The sequence below is a fragment of the Austrofundulus limnaeus genome, unplaced genomic scaffold (assembly GCF_001266775.1).
Source record: "Austrofundulus limnaeus strain Quisiro unplaced genomic scaffold, Austrofundulus_limnaeus-1.0 Scaffold64, whole genome shotgun sequence".
Taxonomy (NCBI): domain Eukaryota; kingdom Metazoa; phylum Chordata; class Actinopteri; order Cyprinodontiformes; family Rivulidae; genus Austrofundulus; species Austrofundulus limnaeus.
Genome location: NW_013952466.1, coordinates 1,993,943 through 2,017,278, shown reverse-complemented (window position 1 = coordinate 2,017,278; position 23,336 = coordinate 1,993,943). Strand labels below are relative to the sequence as shown.

The 23,336-nt window shown below is 40.4% G+C and overlaps 1 protein-coding gene across 1 annotated transcript in view; it reads right to left on the bottom strand.

Moving 5' to 3' along the window:
- Positions 1–23,336, bottom strand: part of foxo3b (forkhead box O3b) — a 45,596-nt gene that overhangs the window by 11,332 nt on the left and 10,928 nt on the right. The gene's annotated exons all lie outside the window — the stretch shown is intronic.

Here is a 23,336-nt window from a genome sequence, read left to right as displayed (position 1 = left end):
CAGTCTGCTCGCACTTGTGTGTGTGTGTGTGTGTGTGTGTGCGCGCGCGTGTGTGTGTGTGTGTGTGTGTGTGTGTGTGTGTGTGTGTGTGCACCAGCTGCAGGCAGAGCTCAGGAACATAGAGACCTTTTTGTCCGTCAGCAACATGTGGGAACAATTAATCACTGTCAGCAACCACGCAAGGAATCCCTTTCCCTCCTTTTTGTCTTGTCCTCTGATTCTTGAGTGTGTAGTGAGTTCATATTTGTATTTATGTAAATTTGAGCGGGAGAGCTGTGTCTATATCAATATTGTTTTTTTGTAAGAAGGTTGTAAGGGAGTTAGATCCAAGACAACACAGAAATAGTATGCTGTGGATGTAAAAAACCTCCTGAAGGTGAGTCAGAGGCAGAATTTTCTGATTGGTTTAGATCGCTTTAAGTGTGCTTCCTAATTGGCTGTACTGGTCCCAGCTCCAGCAGCAGCGATTGGTGGAGGGAAACTGGTTTATGTAGCCAGGCAGTACAGAAAGGGGCGGGCATGCACGGTGTTGCAAGTTGATTTCATCACCCTGCTATAGCACRTATCTGAAGTCAAATACACAAACTGGGCCAGTTTCACTTCACWACGCTGCTGCACTTGATGTACCTTAGAGAAACACACACGTGTGTCTTAACTGGAACTGCAAATGAATGAGGGCGAAAGGAGGGAGGACGCGTTGTATTCTTTGTTTTTAACYGCAGGAAAAAGCTGTGTCGAAGGGTTAAAGAGTCATAAAGCCGGAGACAGGGCTGAGTCAAAGGTTAAAGTGCTTTGAATTTGCAGTGTTTTAGCCCCACCCTTTAAAAAAAAGAACTTTGTTTTAACTGCTGTGATTGGACACAACTCATGACCGGAGCCATACAACAACCCAACATACACCGTGGACACGTTTTTTCTACATCGAGATAGCCTGGTAAAAACCAGACCCTTGTCCATCACTTTGCTTCATACGAGGGTCTGGACTCTCAGCTATAGAGAAGTTATTCTTGCTGAAGTTTAAAATGATTGGATCGGTTGGCTGCGACGTATGTCGGTGTGAAGGAGGCTAAGCTAAGAAGTTAACCGGAAATCGTGTGTGCTGTAAACAACCCTACTGAGAGGAGAGAAGTACGGAGCTGAACGAGATGGCTGTAAATGAGAGCTGCTGCTTTGTCAGACAAATATAATTTAATTTGGAAGCCTTATCAACACAGACTGGCTTCATTCTCTTCCTCCACTGCCGTATGCTAAACTAACTATCAGACACTGCGCAGAAAATCGACGTCGTTCAAAACKCYACCTTCTGTTTGCTGATTGGCCCAGGTRAAATAAACTACAAGCAGACACTGCGCAGAAAATCGACGTTCTTTTCTCTGATTGGCCCAGACTTCAAAACGCTACCTTCTGTTTGCTGATTGGCCCAGGTGAAATAAACTACAAGCAGACACTGCGCAGAAAATCGACGTTCTTTTCTCTGATTGGCCCAGACTAGGGTTGGGCAATTTTGGCAAAAAAATTAATCACGATTAATTATGGTATTTAGCCAATAACGATTAATTTGATGATTTATGTCCTGGTCACATGACCAATTTAGTGGGAAAGATTTGCTCTTCATAAAAATCTGTTCTAAATTGTGTCAAAATCACAGACTTCAGGCTATAAATCAAATTTCAAATTGTGTTGATAGATAAATAAATTAAAGAACTTTTTTTATGTTCACCATATCTGAATCAGAGAGGCGCAGCGAGCGGACCCTGCCTGGTGGCATTAATCATATTAATCGTCAAGTGCCAAAAAGTCATCGATTAATGTTTTTSTGACGATTAATTGCACACGATASGATTATGCCCAACCCTAGCCCGGACRAAAATTCTCCTGAAGAAATTCTYGTCTATGGGAGAAATCCCTGACGGAGCAGTGAAGGGAAACTAGAATTGAGCAGAACTGCGTAGGAAGGCAAGGGCCAGGCTAACATCGAGGGGACCATTTTCCAGAAAAACACAGCTTGGTGGGGACCCAATGCTCCTCGAGGGGAACAAAACCTGGTCACAGATGCTGATTTTGGGTGGGGGGGTTAGATTTAAGACCAAGGTGTGAATTGAGTTTAGGCTAGATTTAGGGTCAGGTGTGTACTGGGGTGGTTTGTTTTAGGGTAAAGGGTCAGGGTTCAGCTATAGAAATAACTGGAAAATGAATGGAAGTCAATGGAAGGTCCCCACAGGGATAGATAAACAAACTTTTGTGTGTCTCTCTCCCTCTCTCTCTCTCGTGTGTGTGTGTGTGTGTGTGTGTGTGTGTGTGTGTGTGTGTGTGTGTGTGTGTGTGTGATTCCACAGTTTTTAGCTCGTTATATAAACCATCACTAATCTGAGTCTAACATCAACAGTTCCTGTTGCTGGGTCAAGATGACATTTGGCACCAAGTTGTTTATGATTTAGGGTTAGGGTGAGGACATCTGGCCATGGTGCAGCTTTATTTCAGTACTTTTTGTTCAGAGAAATATAACAGAAACTAAAATGGGTTGACAGCTTTRGGGCGGGACAGCATCCAACGTTCTACTCATGAGAAAACAAACCCCCTTTATGAACTTCATACTGATATTTTTAAACGTGATACTGTTAGGAAACTGCAAAATAAAGACTATTTGAATTCTTAGAAGTTRCAATTGGCAAATCAGAGCTTTAAAGTTCAGAAATTAAGTTCAGTCAAGACAACTGTGATATACAGTATGAATCTCTGGGAATGTAYAACTTTTACTAAGCTACCCATAGGTCACTAATTTACTTGCATGACACAAAGAAAACATTAAAATGTCAGATAATARGTACAGAGGAAAAGGTCAGACATTGAGAAGGGAACAAATCGGATGGAGCACTCATTCAGTACCAAATAAATCTTAGTAAAAACTACACATTCACGGTGTCTGCTGACGTCTGTGTGCAAATCTGCAMGTTAGCGTGAGTCCAGTATTAGGCCGAGGTGTAGACAACATGCAGGTCTGTGACAAGCATAAACTGGTTTATAAATAAACCACCTGGCTGGTCTGTGCTAACACTGCAGAAAGAGGACGGTTATTTATACTGTGACCCTACACAAACACACACACACCCTCATAGGAGCTCGCACAAACACACATTGGGTCCAGGTTCCAGCTGCCCTGAGCTCTGGACTGAAGACAGAACATTCCATTCTCTTCAATCATGAGTGCTTTTCCCAGCCAGCGGTCTGGTGTCTCTCTTGGTTGTGTTAAAGTTGTGTTTATGCGAATGGTGATCTGGAACTGGCCAAAAGACTCCCATTACACTTTTCTCTGCTTATTATTTTGTTGTTAACATATTGAGGTGTAAAAGGAAAGCCAGACTCACAAAGAGATCTGTGAAATATCAGTTCTTGTAATAAAAAAAGTCTCATTTTTTGATTTATATTATCTTAGTCTTTTAAATTCACAATAAATCTGCTGCAGTTTCAGCTGCGTGCCTCGTCCTCTATTCTCTGTCTCTGCTCGGATTAGGTGTGTGTGTATGAGTGTGTGTGTATCCCGTTGTGTAAGGCCACATGCTCAGCAGACTCCTAGTGCGCTCTAGTATTTTCTCCAATTGGCTGGCCTGGCCCGCTGTGTGGGAGTTGGCTGGCCCATCCCACATTCGACAGCCAATCGGAGCGGGTCGCTGCAGAGGCACACCACCCGTGTCRCCCCTGCAGAGCTGCACCAGGTCAGTGTGTTTTTAGTCACCTGCATCCCAACGAAGCATGCGCCGTGGTGACAACTTGTGACAAATACACAAACAGTCAGCAAATGTGACCAAAAGTGCAAAGGTGCATTTGTGTTTGGAGCTGAACGAGATAATGGGAGTCGTTTCAGCTCATGTTTACACTGTAAGGGAAACTGTCTAGTGCACTCCCTGACAAGAGATAAAAAAGCAATCTGAGAGCCAGGCGTTTTTGTTTACTTACATAACCTAAAGGATATTTAACAGCCATTAGTGCCTCCACAGCTGATGTTTCCTCTGATATTTTTCCTTATTATTAGTAACTCCGCTGCAAATAAACCCTTAAATGTTAGAGAACCTATAAGTCAGTAACGAGTCAGCCTTTATATCTGACTTATCTTGAGATCATGTAAGAAGTGTATTCTGTTTGCTGTTTGACAAAGAAATAAAAAAATGCTCCTTTCACTGGTTYAGACCTTCTAAAGTGGGGTTTTGTGGAAAAATTATGAGTTATTACTATCTTACCTGTTGTATATAGGTTTTTGAAAGGCTTTGATTTAGAGAAATAAACTTTAATTCTGAGGAAGTGGAATGCCGCCGTTTTAAAGCAACTAAAATATTTCATAGCATGATGTGAACGCTCTTTAAAAATATTTTAGTTTTTTATAACTATTTTGGCAGAAAAATAATGAGTCTGCTAAAAGGCSCGCAACTAGCTGCTGTTTCTCTATAAAAAGCTACAAAATGATCTATAATTAACTGTAATAAAAAAAAACAACAACAGCTATGTAAAGGTTTATTTAAAATCATTTGGAGAAACTGCTATAAAACATGRAATAGGAGTAGTTTGGTTTGTAAAACTGGTAGTTTTGCTATTTTTTTTATGATTGGAGTTATTTTGAGAACTCATTTTGAATTTTTTTCCCGGGTATTTTAAATCATTTTAGTCTTTAACGTTTAGATGTTAGGTTTCAGTGCAGTTATTTAAAAATTGTTTTGAATCAGTTGTTCGAGAGGTTTCTGTCACAGGTTTCTCTGTGGTGGTTTTAAATCATTTTTTCTACGAACATGCATGTCTTGTTAGTCTTTTAAGAATGGTTTTGAAAAGTCATTTGATATATTTTTCAGCTATTATAATTTTTATTTTTGTAGTTTACGTTAAATTATAAAATCTTACTGCAGTTATCAACAGTTATGTTTTTTTAATGTTTAACTAAAACAGTGAGATGCCCAAAGTAAATTTTCCTTGAACTTGGTTTTATTCYACAAATGCAGCTGCATCAGTTTAAAGGTTTTAGCTGGATGTTTGTGACATTGAGTTTTTTTTGCTTGTTTTATTTAGTTTCAATATTTCATACACCATATTTGATTTTCATGTTTGTGGGTGCATGTATTCTTCTGACATCAGTGTGCCCAGATAATAAAACGCTCAGATAATAAAACGGTTTAAGATTAGAAAAAACTGTTAGCCACAAGCCACCGAAACACCACTGCAATGCCTGATAGAGCAAAGAGTTGAGGACCTGCCAAACTACTSGCCATGATGTCTCAAAGGGAAAAGTAGTGTACGATAATAACAATAAAATATAATTATCCTGTACACCAAAAACAAGATATCTTTATAGGTGTAAGATCAGTTTTGTGTRACTGTTAAAACAAAAAATGGGATGTTTTTGTTGTGTGATGGACTGTATTAACTTGTCTTGTTTGTTCACTTCTTTTGCATTTTTGTTTCAGATTAAACCAACTGATGCATACATAGTACAGTTACAGAGCGTTTAAGTTGTATAAAAAAGTTCCACCTTTTTTCAACCTGTTTGTATTACAAACCCAACGTACTGTTAAATGTGTGCCCATTGTTCCTAAGGCTCGTAATTAGCCTGACAGGATGTTATTGCATGGGCTGTATAAAAGTTTGAAGCATATATAATGTGGCAGAAGGCCTGACCCACCCATGTGCGTGTTTATCTGAATGTGCAGWTTTTAGGTGTGGTGCGGCTCGAACGTCTCTGAAAACCTAAACACACAAAGATGAGGAAATTCTTGCTGATTTTGGATGCGGCACTTTCGACTCTCTTGCAAATCTGGTCCTCTTTCTCCGTTTCTCCYTGCTGAAGAAGTCAACTTTGTTTTCATTGAGATGTTTTTGTTGTCAGTCTGCTCGCACTTGTGTGTGTGTGTGTGTTCTTGGCAGGCTCCGTTGCTCCGCAGCTTTCAGGACACCGTGTCCTGGAACTGGGACTGATAAAACCCAGCAGGGACGTCCTGAGTTGTCCCAAAGCGGGGAGTGCACGTCCTGCACACTGCTGTAATGAAACCTTTTGGTGTGCGTCTGCAGATGATGTGGAGGACATAAAATTGATGCTTTATGGATCAAAATGTCTGGTGATAGATTTCCCTGCAGGTTCTTGTTTTTGTCCAGGTCCCTGTGTATGTGTGTGTGGTTTTGACTATAGCTGCGTTTCCACTGCAAATGTGCGCAAAACTTTGTCGATATTCTGTTAATGTCGAAAAAACACAGTTTCGCAGCTGCTGTGTTTCCATTAAGTAAGAAATGCTATTAAAGTCACGTGTGAATACGTTTGTTCTCGCGATAAGTCATTACAAACATGACGGCAATGGATGTAAWCACATAGCATGTTGCTACCGCGACACTAGAGCTCATCATCAGAGGAGACGTCGGCGTCTTTTATCGAGGCTTTCCAGCAACAAGCCCCTACTTAGGAGCGGCTACGTAAGCTGTGTTTTTGKGAAATTGCAGTCGGTGAATTTACCATTTAATACTACTTCTGTGATATTACTACTATTTCTACTTCCTGTTATCTTCTTCGTCATCGTATTTTTCGCCAGTAGAAACAGCCGGTTGTTGATCACGTGACTCCCGTGATGCGAAAAAAGTTTGTCCATTGCAGTTTTGCGAAAAACACCAATTTCGATACGGCCGAAATACCACCTCATCCTAGCGCAAAAAGATTTTGTCGAAAAACTTATTTTTTTTCCCTGAAATTGACGTGTTTCCATTGAGCAAATTTATTTTCGAAATTCTAATTTGCRCATTTTCATGGTCAATGKAAACGCAGCTRCTAACATCTGCTGCGTCTTTGRTCCAGTGTTTCCCYAACAGTTCACTAAACGCCTCGCGCTTGAATTGCAGTCACGCCCACGCGACGTAGTTTGGATAGTTGTCTATCTGTTGACGTTGGCAGTTTAATATCCTCTAAAACCTTCAATTCACTCCTCTGAAGGTGAGCTGTGATCTCCTGGAGGCGGATTATGGCGATAATAGCATTACACGTAAACATGTTGCCCAACTGAAGAGGAGGACACAAATGCAGTCGCCCGGAGCTGGTGACACGGCGTTTCTGGCGAGCATGTGTGCATTTGTGTAAAGTTTCTGGTGCAGCGCTGAGAGTTCACATCTGGTTCAGATTATTGCTGGGGCCCTGCTGGTATTCGCGGGCCCCCTTCACTTTAATGGTGCTAAAATTAGATACAGTACACGCACCAAGTGGCACGCTGTTGTTGTTTCTCATCAAATGCGTAAAGTAAGGCAGTAACAATCACGCACGATCTATAAATCTGACATGATTTTGTAAATAAAAGCCCCAAGCTTTCACGGGATGGTGTTTTCAACTTGTCAGGGTAAACTCTGCTGCTTTTGTGGTCCTGGGCTGTTAAACATTAGTTTGGCTGCACCCACTTAAATAAGATTCTATTTAAGTCAAAGTTACTGGACCTAATCTGCCCGTCACATCTTTATGCCAGTCTTTGTTTGGCTGCGTTGTGGGTTTTAATCTCTGCGTACTTCTGGTTTTGTGTGTTTCAAAATCTGCTGATGTCAGCACTTCCAGGCACCGTCAGCTCTTTTCCGCCTGCACACCAGCTGAGCAGCTGGAGAAAGGGAAGAAGGCGGCCTTGACACGTGTATGCTCATCATGCAGGTTGTCTTTTTGTTTTGTGTGTGTCTGTGTGTGTGTGTGTTTTGTGTGCGGCTCAGCACAATGGGAGATCCTAACCTTTGCAAACACCCAATGGCTTGAGCACCAACTGCACACGTATGAGTTTTCCCCCCAGCAACAGAAGCCCCTCCAGACTCAACTCTCATGAGGGCTCACGTGACTTCCTGTTTTCTCRACAAAAGGAAAGAAAACAGTAGTTTGCTTCTTACTTTGTGCACTTCTTTATTTCTGCTAATGCACGGTGCAGATTCCTTAAAACAAATGTAAAACTAATTTAAACCCAAAATTATGACTTCAGCTTCCTCTCATTTCTTCTCTTAATATTGCAGCGCTTCCGCTTTCCCTTGACCCACTTCAGATCTGTTTAAGCTCATGTGTCCATTAGAATTACGACTGCACACATACGTGCGTCGAAGTGCTCCGGATAAGCACGGGTTTCTCTTCACTCATTTGTGTTTCCATCTCCAAGTGTCGGTCATTTTTATTTGCATGGTTTGCTCGCAGACTTTGCATGGTTTGAACCATATAYCTGAAAGCAAAAAAATAAAAAATTGTTTTGCAGTACCGAAACAAGTTCCAGTAAAACTGACTGAAATGAAACCCCTGATGTTATCTGTGCATGTAATGGTTGGAAACAGGACACGAACCCTAAACAGAGACTGTAAACCACAGCGAGTGAAACTTGTGCGCAGAGCAACACACGACGCATTGTTATGTGATGCTATTTGTTACACCTTTCTTTATTGCGTCTGTTCACTGAAGAGTGGACCATTTTTAGTAGTTAGGCTGCACTTTAATGCATTTTCTCTTAATTAAAAAATAATACAAGGAAAGGGCATTTGGGAGGGATAGATGAGCCGGACTGCAGGGGGTTCTAAAAGCGATCCCTGATTAGTTGTAACATTAGACTTTATTTAATAAACATATATTTTAACTGTAAAATAAAGACCGTAAAATACTGTAGGCTGCTTAGTTTTTATCATTTTTAAACTAAAAGTTTAAAAATATATTACACGGACGGGGCCATTTTATTTACACGCAAAGCATTCTGGGTAAATGATGATGTGGGCTAGGTCATCGGTGCGAGGCTGCTAGCGAGCTGTATCCACCCTGAAGGTTAATCTTGGACAGTATCTGATGATCGACTCTTTTGAAACCAGAGAGCGTTGACAGAGAGGAGAAGGTAGAAATGACTCAGCCTGTAACTGAAAATATGGATGGAGGACAACAGAGCTGCTTCATGGAAGAAGAACCTCAGCTTAGCCTGTTAGCTTTAGCATTAGCCCTGACGCTATCACCATATATATGTATTAGCTCAGTGCTACACATTCTCCTCTCGTCACTGAGGTCCTCCATCCACATGACAGAGGGGAACGCAAAAATAACTCAGTCTGCAGCTGAAAATATATGGATGGAGGACCTCAGTTTAGCTTGTTTGTCGCACTAGCGCTGAGCTAATACATATAAGGCAATATAGTGTCGGCGCTAATGCTAAAGCTAACAGGCTAAGCTGAGGTTCTTCTTCCATGAAGCAGCTCTGTTGTCCTCCATCCATATTTTCAGTTMCAGGCTGAGTCATTTCTACCTTCTCCTCTCTGTCAACGCTCTCTGGTTTCATTTAAAAGAGTCGATCATCAGATATTGTCCAAGATTAACCTTCAGGGTGGATATAGCTCACTCACACCGATGACCTATCTACGTCATTATTTACCCAGAATGCTTTGTGTGTAAATAAATTGTCTCCGTCCGTGTTAAAAAATATTTTTAAAAACTTACAAAACTAAACATCTACAGTATTTTTCAGCCTCTATTTTACAGTTAAAATATATGTTCATCAAATAAATTCTCAGAGATCCCTTAAAATATACAGTTTTTGTCCTAAGCGGGATCCAGCACTCCTTCCTCTAAATTTAACTTTCACCCCTCCTCAGTTACTACTCATTTGCAGAACGTACGTCCAATAATATTGTCATCATTTGCAAGACAAACTCTTTCCTTCATGAAGGAATTCAAGCCCATGATTTATTATGATATTCTGTGGGGTGTAGTTATTTTTTAAACCCCCCTCATGTCTTCATCCAAACATCACACACCTCCTTTCTGTCCTCCATTCTTGAAGTGAACTTTACCGCCATGGCGACTCAGGAGGAATTTAATTAGTGGAGCCTGAACATACTGTACATTGTTATCAAATCTAAGCGAGCCCAAGAGTGGCATGAACTTAAATATCCTGTTCTACGAGGGGGGTAGGGTAATAGTGGGGTACAAGTGTGGGCATCTGAGTTCAACAGGGCCACGAGAGGCCCTTCATTCCTCCCTTTGTTCAGGTTCTCTGAAGCCCTCCCGGTTTAACAGTATGGTTACTACAGACAAATACATCAAGTGCTTGCTGCTGGTCAGACTGGAATTTCCTTCCATTCGCGGGCGTTTTGCACACGTCCAGGATGATGCAGAAAAGGAGGTGAGCAGAACACGTTTCCTCGTTGCGTCACATCAGTCTGTCCTCTAAGGGGAGCTTGTTTCAACAGGCAGTATTTTGTGTTTATGTTTAGGTGACGACCACAGAGTCGGTCTTTTTGTAGGTTCATGTTTGTGCCTGATCTGCAAAAAGATTAAAAATTACTAATAAACAATCTGACCAAGGCATTAACATGTTCTTTCTAAACTAACAAAAACTTAGAGGTTTTAACCTGGGTCTCTTTTAAATTAATTAATTAATAGAAGAAAAATGTTTCCTTTAGAAAAAAATATGTTTTCATTCTATTCCAGAGGAGCCCAAAGTGGGGCCCCATTTGATTTGGCCCACCAACAGTTGCCAAAGTTACAAGGTTGTAACCTATTATCCTATGTATATACACAGTATTTCCATTGGTCAAATGACTATATAAAAGGGCTGTATACATATATAAAAGGGCTGTATACAGCCCTCTTATACAAAAGGTAGTGAAGGTGGTTTTCATTCATTGTGCTGACTTTATCTTTGATTTTTTTTAGGATTAAACGTGAAACATGAAATGACAAGAAATATTTTGTTCAGATTTAACCACACATGTAGATTTGCACACTTTATGAGACCACAAAAACTCATATTTTATCAATTTATAAAATGTCCCATGAGCCTTTGCTACTTGAGTGTATGGCAGACTTTCTCCAAGTGCACAGACTATAACAAAAGAGGGCCATTGCATAGCTTAATCGTTAAAAATAAGGGACTTTACTTTAAAAGTATTTGTATTTCATGTATCATATTACTGTATTTGGCCCGCTGCCCTGGATAGATTTTCATTTTGGCCCCCTCGGGGAAAATGTTTGGGCACCCCTGTTCTATTCTATAAAGTGTTTAACATCCTCCTTATCTTAACTAGACGTATAAGTCTGCAATAATTTTCACCTTTTTACTCTTAGAAACATTAGTGCTACATCTTTCATGTTATTTTTACTGCTTTTATTCATAATTCAATTAAACCGATTCTTGTTATATCTTTGTCATAAATTATCATAAAAGACAAAGCTGGTTCTTCATATTTGAGTATTTTAATCTGAGATAAAAATTCCCTGCAAATCATACTATCGCTCACACTTTGGTAAATATGAGTCTGATTTAAAAGGATGAATAAATATTGGTCAGTAACTTAGCCTGGTGCCCCAACAGGTTATAGAATGTAGTGCAGGACAGAAATAGTTATCACCCTTTATGTTTCTCTCAACTCGCTACAGCTCCAGCGTGGATATACTTCTCAAACGTTACAGTTACTAAAGCAGGAGATTGTCTCTCAAAGGAGACGTATGCTTTTAAATTCTTCTTTTCCGCTTTTAAATTCTTCTTTTCCGCATTTAAATCATTCATTTTGGGGTCTGTATGAAGTGTTACTGCAATGCTTTGGTCTGAATTCCTCCTTATTGTAGCTCCACAAGCCCCGATCCTTTTCTGAAGTGTGTCTCAGATCAACTCATTTTGAGGCTGTCTCTTTAAATCCAAACACTAAATTCAAATTGTCTGTACGATATGTCCCCTTTAYATCAAACAAAACAACAAAGTTTGTTAAAGTTGATACCAGTAAGTAAACTGATATTTTGAKGGGTTATTGGGCCATGATGAGTAATATATAACAGCAGAACTGTTTTATAATCCACTGTATGATCTGCACTATTTAGTCGCCTCCCATTCCTCATTTTCCCCGCTGCTCTGTCTGATGCTCTGTCTTTGCCAGCTTTTATATTTCTCTGTCATCTCCCACTTCTTTTCTCCCCTCTCTGAAAAGGTCTCTTCGAAGTCAAACCTCYGCACAAAAGCTGAGTGGTGGCACTAGCTGGCTGCAGGCCAGAGCTCCACTCTCTTTTTCTCCCTGTTTGTACTGGGGAGCAGCAATCACTCAGTCCAATCCTCCTTCTCCCAGCTCTTCTCCTTCCATCTCCCTTTGTTTTCCCCTCCTATACACGTTCTTTTCTCAGAGGAGGCAGAATGGGTGGAAAGTGCCGAAACGTAAGCTTGCATGCATGCAACGTACACACCGTGAGGTGATGGTGGCGCTTTAGGGCCGAGCGATTCTGAAAAGGGTGTGTCTGAYAATCCTTTGGAGGTTGTGTGAGAAGGCCTTGGAAATGAGAGGAAGACAAAAAAAAGTAGAGAGGGAAAAACTGAGAGAGAGAGAGAGAAAGTGCTGACAGGCGTTTGAGGTGAACGGGCCTCCTCTGAAAGGCTCAACACTACATCTTCCAAAAGCGTGCAAAAAAGGAAAAAAAAACCTGTACTCCCACTACACTTTGATCTCTGTGTGAATCCTTTGCAGAAAGTTCTCCTGAAAAAATAACCCTAACACCGATCGACAGAGCTCTGGCCTAAATGTACACCGTAATGAAAACTTTGGTTGCRAAACTTTAAAAAGCAACAAGTTCAAGTAACTTCAGTCTCCAACGACAAGAAATTCGACCAAAAAAGGGGCAATCGACAACCTGTGCAAAAGCTTAAGGTGTCTGCGTAATCTCAACCCCATTAATTCATGTGCTGACCTTTGCTCGGTTAACTTTTGGTGTGGCACGTGCAACCTCAAGCCGACAGAAATAAGCAAATAAAAAGGGAAGTGGTGTTGCGTTAGCTGGACGGTCTGTCGTTCGAAGGCTTGCTTAGTCACAAGATCAGGAAGGTGATGAGCTATGCACTTCACAAATCTCACAATTTCAACATAATAATAATAATAATAATAATAATAATAATAATAATAATAATAATAATAATAATAATAATAATAATAATGTATTACACATATCTAGCAAGAAGCTAAAAGATTCAAAGCAGTTTCTCTAACTTGCAATCAGTGTGCATACAGCAAACGTACTGATATGCTTTACATATGTAAGTGGTGTACAACACTAGCATTTTGCAAGTACTTGCGATACCCGGAACCAGTGCCAATATTAATACTGGGATACTGGTATTGATACACTGTTGTATGTGTTACAGTTTACAAAGAAAAATGTTTCTCAGTTTCATAGTGAAAAATACAAGTTGAAAGAAAATCTTTATTTATTTATTTATTTATTTATTTATTTATTTATTTATTTATTTATTTATTTATTACAGTCGGAGGGGCTGTAGGCCTATAAGGAAGGGGAGCTACCTTGTTCTAAATTAAAGAAATGCTTTTAAAGTCATTGYGTAATATCTGTTATACTCATTGCATACTCTGTATCGGTACTTTGGATTAACGAGTAGCCAAATTGAAGCATTCAAACTCCCTTTGAGAAAAATCTGAATTAACTCATTTTAGCGATCCTGTGGTTCAGTATTTTTTTTAAATAACTACAAAGTTGTTTTTTGCATCACCTTTAATATTCCGTTGGTAATAAATTTGCTTGATTAATCCTGCAGTCGCTTACTGATGTCTGTCTCGTATCAAACACACAAACGCAAAAACTGACTTAACTAATTTTAGCAATCCTGTGGTTCAATGTTTTACTAAACTACAAAGTTGTTGTTTTGCGTCATCTTTAATATTCCCCATTTGTTGATTAATCCTGCGGGCGCTCACGCTCATTGTCACTAGCTGCGTTTCCATTGACCATGAAAATACGTAAATTAGAATCTCAAAAATAAATCTGCTCAATGGAAACACGTCAGTTTCGAAAAAATATTACGTTTTTCGACAAAAAATGTTTTTGCGCTAGGATGAGGTGGTTTTTTTGGCCGTATCGAAATTGGTGTTTTTCGCAAAACTGCAATGGAAACACTTTTTTCGCATCACGGGAGTCACGTGATCAACAACCAGCTGTTTCTACTGGTGAAAAAGATGATGACGAAAAAGACAACAGGAAGTAGAAGTAGTAGTAATATCACAGAAGTAGTATTAAATAGTAAACTCACCGACTACAATTTCCCAAAAACACAGCACACGTAGCCACTCCCAAGTAGGGGCTTGTCGCTGGAAAGCCACAATAAGACACCGACGTCTCCTCTGATGATGAGCGCTATTGTCGTGGTAACAACATGCTATGTGTTTACATCCATTGCCGCCATGTTTGTAACAACTTATTGYGAGAACAAATGTATTCACGCGTGACTTTAATAGCATTTCTTACTTAATGGAAACACCGCAGTTGCGAAACTGTGTTTTTTCGACATTAACAGAATTTCGACAAAGTTTTGCACACGTTTGCAATGGAAACACAGCTATTTTCTGCACACGGAATCGCGGGTTTATTTTGCACAAGTCGGTCCGCCTGGCTCGGACCCGGCTCTGATACTACCTCACTTGGCGGCTCAGAGGGGCATCAGAGGCGGGCTCACTTTACTTGCCTTTCCGCCTTCATGTTTTTTCTGAACGATCCGAGGACAGAACACTCGTCAGTCCTGGACAGAGCTGTCTTGTGAATCATTCTAAAGATGATTGTGTACAATTTTACAAAGAACAAGAATTAGTGTATTTTTAAAGTAAATTTGACCAAGTGGCAACGATATGAGCAGCGTATTTTTACAGAAGCTTCTCAGAAATACAGCTGATAAAATATGACTGTTTCCAGGTTTTCTGTCGGGTAATGTAAGGACATTACTGGAAAAACCTGTATGTGACTACTGAATGTTACAAAAGCAAACTGCTTTTACTGTCTGAATAATTCAACTCTGAGTAAGCAAATCCAACACATATAGCATGTGTGGATATGCAGATTTGGTTGTTTTTAGCTTATTTTTCCCAGCATGCCCTGGAGTAAAAATCCCATCTGGCGCGCTGCTGCGCTCTAAATGGGTCAGCAGTGTGATGAGTAAGAGGGTAAAGTCAGGTTAAAGCCAGCCTTTCTGCGCGAGTCTGCGGATGGTTAAGGAGCGCCTACATCCATCATAATAAGTTCAGCACAGGGGCAGGGCGAGAAGACCGAAGCATCAAATTAAGATTTAAAAATAAAAATTAAAAAAAGGAAATAAGGGGTGAAGCTAGACAGGAAAGAATGTGCTTAACTTCATGTGGGCTGGGCCGTGGGTTTGACTGTACTGCACCGTGGGTTTCTAATAAAAGAAAGTGCCTGGAGTGAGAAGGGTGAGATGTGTGGGTAGAGGACAGACACGAGGAGGGAGGGCTGCAGGGAACACAGACTGCTCCGAGGCGCTTTTAATGTGAACTATGCAGACAGGCAAGGGTGCAGAGGGAGTAGTAAAGTGAAGTACAAGACTTTATTTTGTCTGCTTGTCTGGGTTAGTCGACTACGGGCGACGCCTTGGGAGCACCGCTCACGGTGGGTGCTTGTGTTGCTCAGAGTCTGTGGGAGCTTTTTATTTGGAGGGGGTGTAGAGTAAACACTGCACGCAAATCTGGGTTAGCTTGAATTATTCACTGGCATAGCTGTTAAAAGTGGCAGGCTGGCTTCTCTTTAGGCGATGCACTCACTGAAAAGCTCAAATGAGGACACGCGAAGCAGCTGCAGCAGGATTTCCATACATATGGACGAGTCTTCTGCACCCAAAATGTCACAACCTGACAGATGAGAAACCTCCACATCCTCATCATAACGCCTTTACTCCACATCTCTCATTATTTTAACACGGAAAATTAAACATGCTGCTTTTTAGGTCAGGTTTCTGACAAGCAGGACACCTAATGTTAAATCATCGCCTTCCCCCCACCTACGCCCTTTTGCCCTCTTCCTTTTTCCTCACTTCTTTAACTTCCCCTCCTCCTCTACCCTCTCTGCCTTTCCTCTCAGGCTTCAAGTCTGGGTTTGAGGTTTGGAACGTGGCCAATAGGCATAACAGCCGGGTTTCGCCAAACCAAGTTGGTGGAGGAGGGGAAGAGAGCGAGAGAGAGTGAGCGAGAGAGCGAGAGAGAGAGAGAGAGATGGCTCACATCACTACACACTGACCTACATACACTTCCACCCAGCTGATTGAATCCTATGCTGAGGCCTGCGGCCAATCACAAGTGGGGGTGGAGTGCTCGCCAGCCAATGGCGTCGGCCCCCCTTCGCCGAGCTCTTTTACTGTCTCCATACAGTTTTTACTGATTGTACAGCGGCAGAGAGAACGAGCGAGAAAGATAGAGAAAGAGGTGACAGATGAGGGACTAACAACGAGCAAAAGGAAGGAAAAAAATAGACAGAGCAGCTTGGATGTGCAGAAACATGGGCTCGCCTTCCTTGTTTGCTCTCAGTGTCTCGTGGTGATACAACTGCAGACAGATAAAGGAAGGCTAATACTGGCTAATGCTAAAGAGTGGATTAAAGACCCATATTTATCCTGCTGCTTCTCTGGCCTGAAACCCAAGGTAAAACATTTCAGAGCCTAAAGCATTTGCTGTAATTCCATACTCTAGCATGAGCATCCTAAATAAAAGACAAATTAAAATTATGGCAGAGACAATGAGCTCATCTAAATGTCACCTAAAGACAAAATACAGAATTCTCACACATACGCACTGCAGAGGAAAGGGGCATCCCTGGCAAAAGAGAAAATGGAAAATTCAACCTGCAGCCAACCAACACCAGGCTCTACAAAGGCTTATGTAAGCATTTAGACTGTGGTTGTACACAACATACAGCTGATAATACATTTCTGTTTCTATTCTGCTCATTCTTGTGTGACCCAGTTTTGCTGTGGTGTTAAGAAAAAGGAAGAAAAAAGGGAAGTGGGGGAAGGAAGACGTTTACCACAAGCGAGGAAAAAAAAAGCTCAGATGAGCAGACTTGAGGGAAAGAAAGGAAGGTAGCGAGGATATGCGCAGGGAGGCACACTAACCCATATTTAAAGCAATTGAATCTCATGCAGCTTCAACAACTGAGCTAATGGTTCAAAAATGGATTATGGTTCTTCCTCTCTTTCTTACTGGACAGTTGAGCCTATCAGTGTTGATGGGAGTTCATGAATAATGCACACGCTTACACAAGTGGTCATATGAAAATGGATTCCTGACCAGTATTGACTCGTCTACTTGAAACAATCTGCACTCAACCTGCTAAAGCTCTCTCTAGTGTGAGGGGGTCTGAAATAATTATACTGTATGGTGAAATAAGAGGGGCTGAGGGCCGGTGTGACCCTCCAGCCTGATCGTTGCAATATAGCAGAGTGCTCCCATGGGGAGAAGTAGGCATGGCATAGATCGGTAATCCCATTTTTTGCGCTTTGCTTTCGCAAATTATGACCTATAATTGGGAAAGTTTAATTTTCAAATGTACTTCGATTAAATATTTGTCTTACTTTAATTTTCTTGAATGGTGCAGAACCTTTCAGAAACATAATTATGAGATTAAGAAGTTGTGTTGACCAACATTTAAGAGTTAAAATCCAATTTTAAAACTACTGCCTTTCAAATAAACTGATTTTTTTTCTCTTGAAAAACAGAAAAATCTTGGTTGGAACATTGGTTAGCAACATACCTGCTAACATGCTCATAACACTTGTTTGCTGATTGGTCAATTGAGTTATTTTACACACTGAACCAATAAAACGTAATAGCAGTTTTGAAAGGCGCAAACATCAGCGGGCCAAAAATGCATGCATGCATGCATGCAAAAAAAAAAAACAACCTTACACATAGATTCAAATGAATGAACACGATCTAAGCATGAGCTATTTCTCACATTAAAAATAGCAGAACATATTGGTTTTCATTCATCGAAACAAACTAAAACCTGCAGATAAAAAGCAAAAACTGTTTTTTGGTTTTGTCATGCAGAACCCGTCTCCTCTGAATCATAATTGTTAGTTGGTTTCTCTCTCAGTTCCGTCGCTCCAAACGGCAATGTTCTTGCTGTCGCTACTTTCAGAGCGATGAAGATGACAAATGAGAAGAGAATGTGTGACATATTGATTTAGTCATTTGCTGTCTGTCGTTGCGACCGCCTCCATTCTCAGGCAGTTGTTTGCTACGCTGAGCGGCAAATCTGAGCGCTTTTTCTTACTCACAGATCAGATTCTGGTTCGACATGTTAAGCACTAAAATATACGGACTGGGCTGACTGTGTTACCAACCAAAACTTTGACCTTTCTGGTAGCTATGTGCACATATAAAAGGCCTTAAGAAGTATTTAAAAAAAGATCAACAAAAAAAGACATTCCTAAAATCTGGTCACTGTTAATTATGTTTATGTTCTTTTACCAACAAAATCTGTAAAAATAACCCTCAAACCTTAAACTATTTACAATTTACATAATAGAAATACCAATTATGTGTAGTTTTTTTCTTCTAAAACTTAGTGGATTAAAAAAATCCCACTAATCTTCCAGCCCAGCAGCTGCCTTTCGTAAGTTTGTAAAAGATGGCCACAGTGTAACAGGGTGGGTCTGCACATACTGTCTGGCTCCCTCGACTCCAGCCAGATCACGAGTTCCAACACTGTACGTACCCATCCCCCAGAAGACTGAAAGAACAAGAGGAGGAGGAAAGCAGAAGGCGAGAGGCCCACTTTCTTTTCCTCGACTCTTGCTCTCCTCAGCTTAACTCGTCACGGTGGCCTGAAGACCTCGTACAAAGGGGAAAGTGTGTGTGTGTGAGGAATGAGAGGATCTCTCTGGGGTAAAATGTACAACAACAGCTGAGGCCAGGGCTTTCCTCTGCTTTGCTCCATTCCCTCTCTGTGTACAGTACTTTCACATGGTTATAWACTCAGAGTGAGCACAAAGCCCTCACTTCATGAGCGCTCCTACACATTCAGGCCTTTAGAGCTGAGCATGGAAATCAGAAATGTGTGCACTGGTGAATTCCCAGACTGCCTGAGACCTGGAGTCTGTGTGCATGTGCATACGGAACATAAATTAATACTTTATTGCACTCTAATTGTACATGTTTGCACAATGCACTATGATTTTTTATTGGATTAGAGCTGGTTGGTCTGTTTGGACTAGCCTGTTCATCGTGTTGGGTTTAAAGTCACTGTCTTTACAGTGAGGCAGCTCAAAGAACTATCTGGTACACTAAAAACTCCTGTTTTTGATAACATTGGTTGGTGCTAGGTAGTAGGGGTGCAACGATACAGAAAATTCACGATTCAGTTCAGTTTGATAATTTAGTCTCACAGTTTGATGTTTTTTCCAATACAAAAAAAAAAAAGAAATTTCCATGCCCCTTTTAACTTGTACTTTATTTAAATTAATTATGACCATTTGTTTAACCTCAAAACTACAGTTTTTAAATTAAATGTTGCTGAAACAGCAAGTTTCTCAGTGGATCTGCGCTCAAAAAATGCAGCCTAGGTGGAGTAGTCGAACACAGATCCACTGATCCTTCAACACAGAGCATCTTCAGAAGACAAGTTGATAAAGTAAATTTTAAAAATCTGTATTGTTTGATACAAGTGTGTATTGAACCTAAAGCACTGTTCGATACGGTTCAATATGGGTACATGTATTGTTGCACCCCTGCTAGGTAGCTGATGCTAAAAGCTGTTAGTGCCAGTTAGCTAGCACCAACGCACAGTGTAGATGTAATAGCTCACATTCTGGGGTTTTCTTTGTAACTCAGCTTTTTCGCAGCTTCTCTTCCTGGGATATAAAACGTAAACCAGTACGCTGGGTCAAATAATATCTCAGTGAGGTTGGGTCGGTCCAGTTTTGACACAGCGCAGGGTTACAAATTGGATTGTTTTTAACCCAGCAGTTTTTAGATAAGTGTTCATAACTTCTCCAAAGAACCCCACTTTCAAACATTCCTTTAAAAGGTTAACATCTTTGGGTCTCGGTAATTTGCCTTCCGCAATTAAACAGGTGATTGATGGAAAGAATTAAGTCTGAAAACAGGAGCGATGATCTACAAAGTTGAATCATGGATGCATGTTGCACCCAAAATACTATCCAAAACACACGAGGAGAAGACTGCGTGAAAGTTTAACAGATAGAAAGGCTCTGTTTCTAAATGCCTTATGTGGCTCGGGGCTTTGGGGCAATTTCATGCCCTCATAAGCAAATGAAACACTCTCAGACCCACACATCCATGATGGGGTATTTGCCCCRTCCAGTTACCTGTATCAGATTTAAAAACTGCCACGGCAGGTGCTGAGAGATGAATAAAAACAGCTGAATCTGCTACAARATACAACAAAGCTCTCTGAAACTTTGTAAATCATCCACCTTATAGTAATGCTGACAAAAAAAAAAAACTTACAGTCTTGAGTTTTCCTCTGGGATACTCAGGAATATTTCTCACAGAGAAGTAAAMATTCTTTTAAACATCTCTGGTTCCCTTACGACCCTGTGCAAAACTATTATCTGAAGTTAGACAACCAGTAATAGCTCAGGTAAGTTTGGGAAGTCTTCTGCAACTCTTATCTATGTCTAAAGAAATAGACAGATACTGTTAACGAACACGGACTTCAGGTGGTGCATATGTTTGTGCTGCTTTTAGTGTCCACATAAGTTTAACGTTCTGCGYACTGTACGTACAGTCTGTGAGATCATAAATTTACATCAAATAGACTTGTTAGGGTGATATAGATGCGGAAAGAACAGGGAGTACTGCAGCTTATCTTATTGACATAAGTTCATGACTCAGAACAAAGATTTCATGGAAGTCAAGGACAAACACCTTGGCTTATCCCTGATGTTCCATCAACGTTTTAGACCTAGAGTTCAGAAGGTGAACTAGAGAGATTGTAAAACTCAAGTTCAAACTGAATTTGTAGTTCAGTGGGGGAAAGGGTATCACAGAAATGTTTCCTTCTGGGTGTCAGGGCCATTGGTCAAATTTTCAGCTTTCCTCATGTCAGCTAAAGGTAAACGTCTCTCTGCCCACAAACTTGGCATCCTCTTTCACTGACTCTGCAAATTTCACTTTTAAGACTGAAAGTGAGCCTTAAAAGACTTGAATTCCTTTGCAAGAATCTTCCCTCATTCAGCTTTTTAACCATTTCCCAAATAAACACAGTCATCCCAAAAATATTTTTTTACCTAAGGCAAAGCCAGATTTGTGCACCGTCAGCACTACTTCTTATGCTGAACTGTGTTGTTCAGGTATGTCTTCTATATCTTATCAAACACATCTCTCCTTCACACTTCCTCATAAAACCCCGTAGAGACACAAAGGTTTAACAAAGTGTCATAAKTGATAATAGATTAGAAAAATGTAGGGAAGAAACAAGAAGGAAAGAGAAAGTTCTTCAAAGCCACAGTGTATTTGAAATGTGAGTATCTCACTGAACTTCAACTGTTGGAGGTAAGTTGGTGACTTATGATCATGAAAAATTGGCAACTTTTCAGTCACTCATCTTGTTGGTGAAATGGATTTAAACAAAAAAAAAGGACAGGATATTGGATTTATGTTGCAAACTATTCAATAAATTATGAAATACTGGGCATGAAACATGAAAACTGCAAGGTAATATGTAAAAATTATGTGGCATGACTAAACCCACCACAATGTTTAACTTAGACTGCCCCAAAACATATGGTCTGCAGCTTTTAAAGACCTTCCTGGAAGGAAAAAAAACGTCTAATTGAAATTCTATCCATTGCGTGTTTCTCTGCAGCCTCCCAGTCCACCCTCTCATGCGAGCATTCAAACAAAAAATAAATAAAATAAAAAAAACCTCCTGGCATTTCATGCTTGTGAAAACCATAAATTACACAAGACAAACAAAAAAGAACTTTTCTTTTTGGCGTCTGTGTAAAAAATGTTTTAACAGGTTCACATGCAATCACCACATGAGTACACAAATTCTTTGATGAAACCACAACCACTGCCATCAACCTTTGTCTTTCTGTTTCAACAGCAGTCAGGGGRCAAGAGTTGTGACTTCACAAAAAGGGAGATACTGTGTGCTGTTTGAATCTGAGGAGACCTCAAAACCCACAAACGCACACACTTGTGCGGAAAGTAATAGGTACTGTATATGARCATTATGGGAACTATTATAAGATCCCCAAAAAAGAACTGCAAACAGAATTCTCCCATTTTAATGATGCATGGACGATATGGAACATTGGAGCTCACAATGTGAACAGCAGCATCTAAGCCGGTGCAAATTCATACCAGATACTAACATGCCGTGCATGTGTGACTCCAACCTATAGGATTTCACAGAGACAGAGAATCCTGTGTCCACACAGAAAGGCTGGGGGCTGAACAGGTGGCTGGTGGAATGACGGCTGTTTGATGGCACTCAGACTTTGCTTATCAAATCTGGGAGTGCCGTTTCAGTGGTTGGAGAGCTTCCACTCGCAGCTCCAAGTCTGCACAGCATCCAAAACTGAACACTGTTTTGGCAAACGTATTAGAACACTTTGGTCCGTTTAGATTTATTACCCTTTCCGTTAATCCGCCTCTATTTATTTTGAATAATGGTTCCAACATTTGCTTCAGAACRCTCCATAATGATGTAAAACATTAATCCTTCAAGCTCTGTTTTGTTTAAATAATCAACTACAATCTCATGCAATGGCAAATTCCTTGTTTATGTTTAGAAAATCACTTAATTTTCACAAAAATGCATTAATTCTCTCGCAGCATGTTTAGTACTGTCACTAGATTTAACAGAGTACTTTTGCGTTACTGTACTAAGATTACTAACCGCTAACTCTTCTAGCTTTCTGCATCGGTGGCTACGCTGCAATGCTAAAGTTAGCATGCACACAAACACAAGTGGAGATTTGGCTCTTGCCATGTAAATTTTATTTTTGTCCTTTGTACGAATGTTATTATGGTAGCATATACAAAACTTTAATTTTTATTTATTCTTTCACGTTTTAAATTTGTACCACAGAAGCAACCCCCTTTTGATAAAATGCTTTTTACCAGCCGCTTTGCCAAAAATCTGGTAGCATGTGTTTGTTATAACTTTTGGCGACTACCACACCAAGTTATAGTTCATCGTCAGCAACACTGCTTGAGTCATAACCATTTTTGCCAAAGTGCATTAGCTGTGGCGGCCATCTTGGATCAAGTTAACTCCAAATGTTAATTGTTAGTTGCCTTCTTTTCAAAAACTGTGCTCAGTGGTTCATATTTTGCTGACAAACATTTTGTCCTGTTTTTTAATATTAAATTCATTGACTTTAAGGGTTGTTCCTTTTGTGTTGTCAGTAAAATATTCGTCGTACATTCAGTGACACAACTCTGACCCCACTCTGACTGCGACAGTGATCATAAATCACTCATGAGACGTGTTTAATTCAGCATCGCACATCTGCAAACACATTTTGTCCACACACACACACACACACACACACACACACACACACACACACACACACACA